At 50.7% G+C, this 9,449-nt stretch overlaps 1 pseudogene; it reads right to left on the bottom strand.

The window, feature by feature from the left end:
• Positions 1–1,176: 1,176 nt before the first annotated feature.
• On the bottom strand, positions 1,177–3,796 carry LOC148506683 (uncharacterized; annotated as a pseudogene).
• Positions 3,797–9,449: the final 5,653 nt, after the last annotated feature.

The following is a 9,449-nucleotide window of genomic DNA, read 5'->3' as shown; positions in this document are numbered from 1 at the left end:
TTAATTAATTAATTCAATTAACCTAACCAAGGTGGCAAGAGATGCTGCAAGCTCAGTTCTAGCTTTAAAAATACGAATGACTCGAGGGATGACTAAAACGACCCTCCTATAGACGCACATACGATGTGGGGGTCTTGCTTCCCCCCTGAGCCAATCCAAACGCCTCCGTACAAAAGCGTTCGGGTCCCCTCGTACAGAGAAGGACAAATTCGCCACGCACCTTGAGGTCAAGCGCCCCCACAACGTTCTATTTCGCCACATGAAGCCACTGAGCTGCAGCGACCTCCCGCCAAACCAGGCAACAAAGGAAGACTGGCCCGCCACCAAGAAAACTAAACTAGAAAGGAAAAAAGATCTTTGATGAACTGCCCAAGGCCAAGGACATTTAAATGCACACCATCCGGGCAAAAATAACGATCCAGGTCACCATTCAAAAAGCTGTGACGCACAATCACACCTCCCAAAGAAAGCACATGCCGATCCACCTCTACATTCACCTTCTTTCTTGTTCTATCCACAGCCGAGTAATTCCGGGCGCCCCTCCAAGTTAACCGAGGAACCATTTCAGACCAAACAATACGAACTCCTGGCCAACGCATTTGCACCTCCTCCAATAAACCATGCAACCGCACAATCAACTCCACACCTTTCAGCTGACCCACATCATTACCACCAATGTGCAACACCAACCACTCCGGCACTCCCCAAGAAGCCACAGATGAGATCATCAATTCAAGAACTGCCTCCACACGCAAACCCCTGTCTCCAATCCATCTCACGCTACGTCCACCAAGCAACAAACTAGCACGTTTGGCCAGCCCATGCTTCTCTGCCCAAAAAACATAGGAATGACCCACAAACCAGACCTGTCCATCTTCCTTTGTAGGTGCTGAAAAGGAAAAAGAATCCTAACTATGAGAAACTGAAGGAAACCACCACCACGACACAACTTATGAAAGAAAACATAGCAACTAACTAGCAGGGATGCGTAAAAAAAGGGGAAACAAAGAACCCGAGTGAAGAAGAAAAACTAAAAAACCCTACCCGTGAACCAAAGTGGTCAAATCATGGCTCCCGGGGGAAAAACAAAAAAATCCCTTCACATCCCCAATTGTTGAACGCTAGCCGTTCATCAATTGGCGGCTAAACAACGTTTTCGGGATAGCAAGGAGCGCACTATAATTTATCGCAGCGAACATAAGACTTGTAAGCCGCAGATTTCCATCTACCTACTTGTTGAATAGCTGCAGGCGAAGCCCCCGCTAAAGCTGCGCAAGTAGCTGCCCCAATGCGAAAAGAATGAGTCCCAAACGCCAAGACGTCTAAACCTAACTCACCTAATGCGCGCTTAAAAATAGCCGTAAATTGGAACCTAGTAAGGGGTGTACCATCAATATGCACCAGCCACTGTGATCCTCCAGATGGGCGCACACCCATGTAGGAGGATGTCAACTTAACGGGGCACACTAAATTGCTGTCCTGACGATGCAGAGTAACCCATCTACCTCTTCCTGTCTGATCTGTTTTGGAGAATCTTAATTTACATAACACAGAAGCATCCCTAATGACAACATCTGATAACAACAGGCCGGAGGAAGCCGACTTTTTACTAGTCGCCACTAACTCACCAACGCGGAATGCACCGTAAAATGCGGCCGCAAAAGCCAAACTGAAAAGCGCCACTTCAAATGAATCCGAAGTTACTTTTTCTAAAACCGACAGCAGAGACTGCAGCAACTGTTGGTCCACCTACCTGCGTGAGTCGGCGCGAGCGGGTCGCTCCCTGGCCCAACCTTTAAGGGCTCTCGTTAACATAAATGATTTAGTAGGGTCGTAATGACCTTTAAGTTTACAAAAGAACGATATCCCCGCAAGCGCCGCGACAACGGAAGCCCTGGACCGGCCCTCTTGATGTTTTAACCATACAAAAGATGAAATCAAGTCCTGTTCAGACTTACCCTCCATGGCAGGCTGGGTGCAATAAGCCCGCCAATCCTGCCAGGCCGACGAGTATGTTCTGAGGGTTGACGGTGCAAGTGAATGCCGCGCCAAACCTTCTAAGCCGGCCTGATGATCTGCCATACAAATGAGGGGCAAAGTAAACCTTCAGTAGAAGAAAACGGGCTAGGGAGCGGAAACGCGCAAACTGGAAATGGGACAATGCGTCAGCAATCTCATTGGCTGCGCCAGGGACATGGCACGCCGTGAGACTAATATTCGACTCCAGGCAACGCAACAGCAAATGACGCAATAGGCGCAAAGCAAAAGGGGAAGACGTTCTCTAGTTGTTAATGGCGTGTACAACACCTAGATTGTCACACCAAAATTTTACGTGCCGGTTGCTCAAGCGATTTCGCCAAAGCTCGACAGCGACCACTATTGGAAATAATTCCAAAAGTAATAGGTAGCTGGTAAGGCCCTCGCTGCGCCACTCTGCAGGCCACGGGTCGGCGCACCAGTCCCCATCAAAATAAGCCCCGAAGCCAGATGACCCAGCAGCGTCAGTAAAGAGCTGCAACACCGTGTTGGCCACAGGGGGCGAAGGCCAAATGCGTTCGCCGTTAAACTGAACTAGAAATCTGGCCCAAACCCGTAAATCATCTTTAATCTCAGCTGACAGACGGATGTAGTGGTGAGGACGGAGTACCCCCGCCGTGGCCCTTTCAAGTTTCCTGCAAAAAACCCTGCCCATCGGGATTACCCAGCAGGCAAAGTTGAAGGAACCTAACAGCGATTGAACCGCACGCAATTTAACCTTATTAGCGGACAAACAACACGCCACCATGTCCAGTAATTTTAACACCTTGTCTTGGGGAAGTCGACAACAACCTTCTAATGTGTCAATCTCGATACCCAAATACGACAAACGAGTACAGGGACCCTCCGTTTTATCCAATGCTACTGGCACTCCTAGAGTCCAAAAAAGCGCTTGAGCAGAAAAGAGGAGGTCTGCACAGACGTCGCTCCCTCCTGGACCCATAAAGAGAAAATCGTCAAAATAATGCGCTACCCCATCCCGACCAGTACCGGCCCAGATGCACCAGTGCAAAAAGGAGCTGAAACTATCAAAATAGGAACAGGAAACCGCACAACCCATGGGCAAACATTTGTCAACAAAATAGCCAGTGGGCAGATGAAAGCCCATATAGCGCATAGCTTCCGGATGCAGCGGCTGCAGACGAAAGGCCGACTCAATGTCGAGCTTCGCCATCAACGCTCCCTGACCAAAATGGCGAACGAGGCCTAGAGCCTGGTCGAATGACTGGTATACTACTCTGCATGCTGACGCTGGTATGGCATCATTGACAGAAGTGCCCGGAGGGTAGGACAAGTGCTGAATTAATCTGAACTTGCCTAGAGCCTTCTTGGGAACAACACCCACAGGGGAAATGCAGAGATTCTGCAAGGGGGGAACAGGGAAAGGGCCTTCTATCCTCCCCAACAGAACCTCGGCCTGAACTTTGGCGTGCAAGACTTCCGCATGATCTAAGGCTGAACGCAAATTACGCTGAGCGCAAACGAATATAGGATCCGAAATGGGCAAACGAAAACCTGTTGTGAAACCTTCTAACAAGAACTTAGCCTCCTCGCGAAAGGGGTACCAACCTAACCAACGGGAAAGAGCCTCCAAGCAAATATGGGATCTGGCCTTAGTTAGCGTTCTTAGTTCCTTCGGGGGGGTCGGATAAGTTGGCTCCTGGTGCCCGGCGACAGTCTTTGGCCGGGTGATCACCACTGCAGAGTCGGCAGGAGTGACGAAAGCGACACGAGGCGCCTCTGGTGCACCTGGAGTCATTGAATGCAAAACATTTGCCTCTCGCCGAACCCGTTGCACCTGACTTAAAAGATGTCGAGGACTTGCGTGTCTGAAACCCCTCGTAAGGGGGGCGACGGTTTTGCGACACCTCCAACCATACCTCCACGTCCTTCACACCAAATGGCAGGACGCGTCTACCTTCGTGCTTTCTGCGAAATTGAACATCATACTCACGTCATGCCACACCCTTGGAACGCACGAACATGTCATGCACCAAAAATATATATTTCAGAACATTGACGTGCTCGTCCGCCCGTGCGTGGAGGTAGCATGCCGCAAACACCAGCATACCCTTCAACCAGGCATTAAAATTGCAAAAAGCCTCCTCGCACAATCCCCCAGGTTTCTTTGCCTTCGCTAAACCTTTCTTAGTTTCCTCTGTGAGGGAGAAAAAATCCACAAATTTTCCTCTGCGGATTTTTTCCTGAACGCTTTTTCACAATCCGCGCAGGATCGCTGTGTTCGCACAATGCACGGCATCCGAGCCCGGTTCAGGCTCCTCGGGCATTGCTGCCTCGACCCTCTTGCTGCTATTATCTGTTTTCCTAGCAAGGCGGCGCGCAACCAACCTGGCGATTTTTCGCGGGCACGCAGGAGAACCAGAGGAATGAGAAGAGGAACTGGAAAAAGAACACGAGGAATTAGACAAATCACACTCACCATCCTTTGAGGGACCCGGAACCGAGCCATACTCTTCCGCACGAGGAGAAGCCGCCGGCCGAACAGCCGGGGTTGCTTCGGGACGATCAGCGATAACTGCCGTACTAGCTGAAGACCCTTCTGTCGCGGATCCAACTGCAGCCGCCGTACCTGAAACTACATGAACATGGTGAGTCACAGGTAACGAGATCTCAGGCAGCGGGGCTGGAGGTGTAGGGGGGGCGGGGAGACAGAGGGGGCAAGGGCGGATTTGGCCCAGGTGGGGTGGGAACATGCTGAGAAATAGAAGGTGCCGCAATGACTGGAGAAGGTGTCGTCACTGGAGCAGACTGGGGGGGTGTGAAGCAGAATAGGAAGAACTGACCAAAGGGTAAAAGTAAGTTTGTTGGGGAGCGGGCTGCAAAAAGGGGGTGTCAGAGGGGAAAGAAGGAGCAGTGAAATGTGCGTACCCCAGGTTGGGGGGTGCCATGGAAATGGATGGATAGACCGGAGGGGCAAAACCAGAGCTCCATGCAGCTTGACCCCAGGAAGGGCCTGATATAGAAGAAACTGGGGCCGATGAAAAATAGGGAGGTTGAGAGGTTGCATTATGCAACCATGACACTTGAGAGACCCCAGGGGAGGGGAAGTGGCCAGGGGGACCGGGATTCGGAAACGTACGCCAGGGGGCAGCAGCTGCATAACCCAGGCACGGACCCTGCAGTAACCCATGGTGTCTGGGAGGTGATGTCATTGCTGTATGTAAAATGGCCGCCACAGGAGAAATGGGCGCCGGGCCCGCCGCACAGGCAAGGGCGCCAGGGCCATCACTGCTCCTGCTTGAGCCCTGAGCCATTGGGGACCCCGCCGCTGGAAGCCCCGCTGTAATAAGCGGCGCCTCCCAGTTAGCAGAACGGAGCAGGCGGGCAAAGTCCGCCAGCCGGCGGGGGGGGGAGCAGCACGACATGGACGGGGCATATTGACTTCTTTAACAGTATGGGTACTCAGCCTGATTTCTTGAAAAGATCACAGCAAAGAGGCTGACCACAGGCAGAGCCCTGCCCTATATAGCCTAAGCTAACCACTCCTACAAGAACCCCTGATAGGCTGAAAACCAACCTCCTGACACACTGACATACCAAGTCACCTGAGCCAACAAGCCTGTCAATCAAAGCCATCAACAGAAAAACCCAGTTCCCTTATCTTCACTCATACTTAGGCAGTCTTCGCTTGTTATGCTTTATTTGTGTTCTTGGGTGTCATTATTTGTATAGAGGTCCGGTAACTGCGCGTTGCCAGGGTAATGGATAGCCAGGCTGTGGGCGTCTCCACTCTCCTAGGACCGACACGGTACAAGCGTTGGTGTGGAGGATAGGTGTGATGATGTAATCGGCAGGCGACCCAACCCCGGACGCCGCGCGGTGTGGGGTATTGTGAGTATAAATGTCTTTATTATATGTATATACCATTGTTGTACCTTGATGAAGGGGCTGGATTAAATGCTTCAAAACGTTGGTGATATCTATCACATCCTCCTGTGCTGTTATTTGGATGTCAGAGTGCTGCCTGTGTGGACTTTCATTTGTGGGATCATCCTCAGCTGATTTTAACTGGAGGGCACCTGCAAATTATTTTCTGTATATGGGAGTGCCACCTTTGAGGATTTATATATATATATATATATATATATACACACACACACTTGCTTTTGTGACCTTTTCAGGACCCATGACTGGTTTGTCCATCATGGGGACGCCTGCTTCCCATTGCCCAAACAGCTTGATCAGCAAACCGTGCCTGCTGGCGTGTATCTATATCATATCGCCCGGCGCGCATGTGCTGTATAGCTTGCTGACAGAAATCGGACACCATTATGCCTCACCGGGACCTAGTCAGTTTTTCCTAACCATGTGGGTACTGCCTATGCCTCACCGGGACCTAGTCTGGTATTCCTAACCTTGTGGGTACGCCCTTTGCTATGACCACTTAATGGTTTCACCAAAGTAAATAAAAAAGACGCCTTGGTTGGACCAACAGAAATTTTATTCAGACTGTACACTTTCGCTTGATAGCAGTTATTCGGTTTTTTATGTAGTACTTGACCGACAGCCAGTTCCTAGCCTTCAGAGCCTGCTCCTCAGTGCCGAGGCAGGCGTCGCAATCCTTTTTGCCAGGTACCTTGCAGGAGAGGATGAATCGCATCAGGTGTCTCTCAACAGCTGCTACTTCTTTTCTGCTCCACGGTTTCTTTTTAGAACCCATGCAATCACCTATGCAAGAGAGTGAAGAGATCAGTCACCCAAAAACCCACCGCCAGCCGAAGCCACCCAATGGATTTGACGGACACACACACACCTTTAGTAGCCATGGGTGCATGCCTCTCCATCACTTTCGTTGCACTGGCATCTTTCTCCTCCACGTGCACTGCTCCAGCTTCCATCTCTGGCTCATCATCAGACTTATCACTGGCTAGCGGGATTGGTTCTGGAAATACAGAGATAAACAGAGATCCCCGGTCACAGTATCCCCCTTAGACTGTCAGCCCATGGAACAACCAGTTGTGTGAGGACCCATGCTACTTACCGTTGGGATCAATGGAGATCTCTTCCAGGCTTTGACCCTTAAAGAAAGCCAATCGACCTTGCTGGAGTGCCACGAAGAGTTTGCTAATTTTGGCCAATTGCAGGGTACCTTCAGGGAGGCGGTAGTACTGGCGGTGCACCCGGATATCGTGCCCTATGAAATCGGCTAGCTGATACATCTCCATGTCACACATGTTCAGCACCCTCGAAAGGGTGGCCACATGTTTCCGAAGCCTGGTAGAGGAGAGAGCTTCTGGATGCTTGGCCCCACATGTCCGTGCATAGAGACGAATGCAATCGGATCCTCTGAGGTGTAACAAGGAGGATGGTCTTGCAAACATATAGACATTGTCAGGACTGACATCACACTCTACCCTTTTATCTGTGAGGTGCTCCATTGCCCTCTGCATGCAAGGGGACAGGAGGACAGGGACTTTCCTGCCTCTCTTACCAGGAATCTCAATGCATGTGAAGTGCTGACATAGCCTCTTTTCTGGCTCTGACAGGGCCAGCGCCACATCACTCTGTAAATCAGCTGTGTGCCGAGATGCAAAAGAGCAAAGCATCATCTTTGAGACCTCACCTTCCCTACGTCGGTTGAATAGGATTAGCTGTGTGAGGGTTACCCTGGCCAGCAGCAACCACTTCTTTGTGGTCGGGTGGGTGGACAAATCCTCTAGGTACTCCCACTGTCTGTCAGTGAGATAAAGGTGCAACTGTTTTACATCATCAGTGAAAGGTAGAAGGGGAGGGGGGGTGTTCCATTTTTGCTCCTCCAGGGTTTTGAGGGCAGCAGCCGAGATCATCTCGCTCCACCTTGCCTTGTATAGTTTTTGAAAGCTCCGTGTGCTCTCCACAGCCGGGGCATGGCCCTCCATAAGTGCCTGGCACTCAACCATGGTAGATATTTTTTGGAGGCTGTGGCCTATTTTCAGGGCCAGTGAGGGTACCTTATAGGTATTCATCAATTCAGCATAGCCAGCCAGGCTCCTTATGGCAGTTATGACCTGCAGGGAGTTTGCAGGGTGGATGAACTGTGCCATGCTACTCAGAGAGGTGGGGCGACTGTTACTGCATGCCAGGATGGTTAGTCCTCTAAGCTTCTGCCGTATATAATCATGCTTACTGACATCCGAACCATGCCGGTTATAGAGGTGGAGCCCAAACTGCATGATGCAAGGGTCACCCTTTATTACCTGTACCACATCATCATGAATCATATCACACAGCACCTTCCAGCGGCCCTTCCCAACACCTGGTGGAACGGGTGTGGTGTAAGCACAGATGGATTGCACTCTGGTCCTGCCTGGTTTGGTGTTGGCAGGACCTTTTTTCAGCGGGCACCTTTTCACATGACGCCACAGGTGTTGCCTTGAGAAAAGGCCCTGGCAATATGTGCAATGCATGAAGTCTTGGGGAGCCACAGCTTCACCAGGCTGCTTGCATGGAAGTAGGACACCGCAGCCCTCACTTAGAACCCCGGCATTATGGGCAAAGTTTCCCCAGTTGCAAATCAGGTTAAGCTGTAGCCACCTTTCCCTTGAGCACTTTGGGTAGCTCAGTGCCTGGGCTGCCTCAGGCTCATCGCGGTGGATGGCCTCCACATGCCTTGCAATTTTTGAGAATGGCTTCTCGCACCATAGACAATAGTTCTTTTTTTTATACACCTTTGAGCCATCACATTTTTTGGTAAGTACCTGGACTGTCACAGCGTGTTTTTTTTTTGAGGTGCAGAAACCTGGGCCAGAAATTGGAGAATCTTTGATAACAGAGTGACCCTCAGCCAGCATCTGTGTCCCATGATGGGCCCGCTCATCCCCGCTGCTGTCTTCCAAACTGTCCGCCTCAGAGGAGTCAGGGAAATAGTCTTTGTCACTGCCATTAGTGCTGCTATCAGTGATGTCACTGGGTGCACCGCTTAGCTCCATATTTTCCACCTTTAAAATAAACCAGAAAAATAAGGGTCAGCCCTCCCGTGATAAAATATGCATGGTAAATGAAGAAAAAGGCCGACACCTACCGGCACAGCGGAAGCACTCCAGCTGGAGAAACCTCCCCACAGTGGCACGAAAACCTGAAGCTTCCTGGTTCTGTGTGTGATGCAGCGCGCCTTTTTGAAAGAACCAATCAGGCCTCGAGTCCCAGCATGTGCCCGCCTGTCAACCCTTAATCCCAGGGAGGGGAACCCGGCGGCTCTCTCACCACCTTTGAAAAATATGATGACACCTAAACCTGGGTAGACTGAACCCCTCACAATAAAAAAAGATGCTGACAACTAAGCAGGGTAGACTGCCCACCCTTACCAAAAAAACAAAACAAAAAAAATATAAAAAATAAAAAAAATTTGCCGACACCTACCGCCGGGTAGACTGAACCCCTCCCAATAAAAAAAGATGCCGACACCTAAGCCC

The sequence above is a fragment of the Taudactylus pleione genome, unplaced genomic scaffold (assembly GCF_031769625.1).
Source record: "Taudactylus pleione unplaced genomic scaffold, aTauple2 ptg000398l, whole genome shotgun sequence".
Taxonomy (NCBI): domain Eukaryota; kingdom Metazoa; phylum Chordata; class Amphibia; order Anura; family Myobatrachidae; genus Taudactylus; species Taudactylus pleione.
This window is presented reverse-complemented; position numbering and strand designations above follow the sequence as displayed.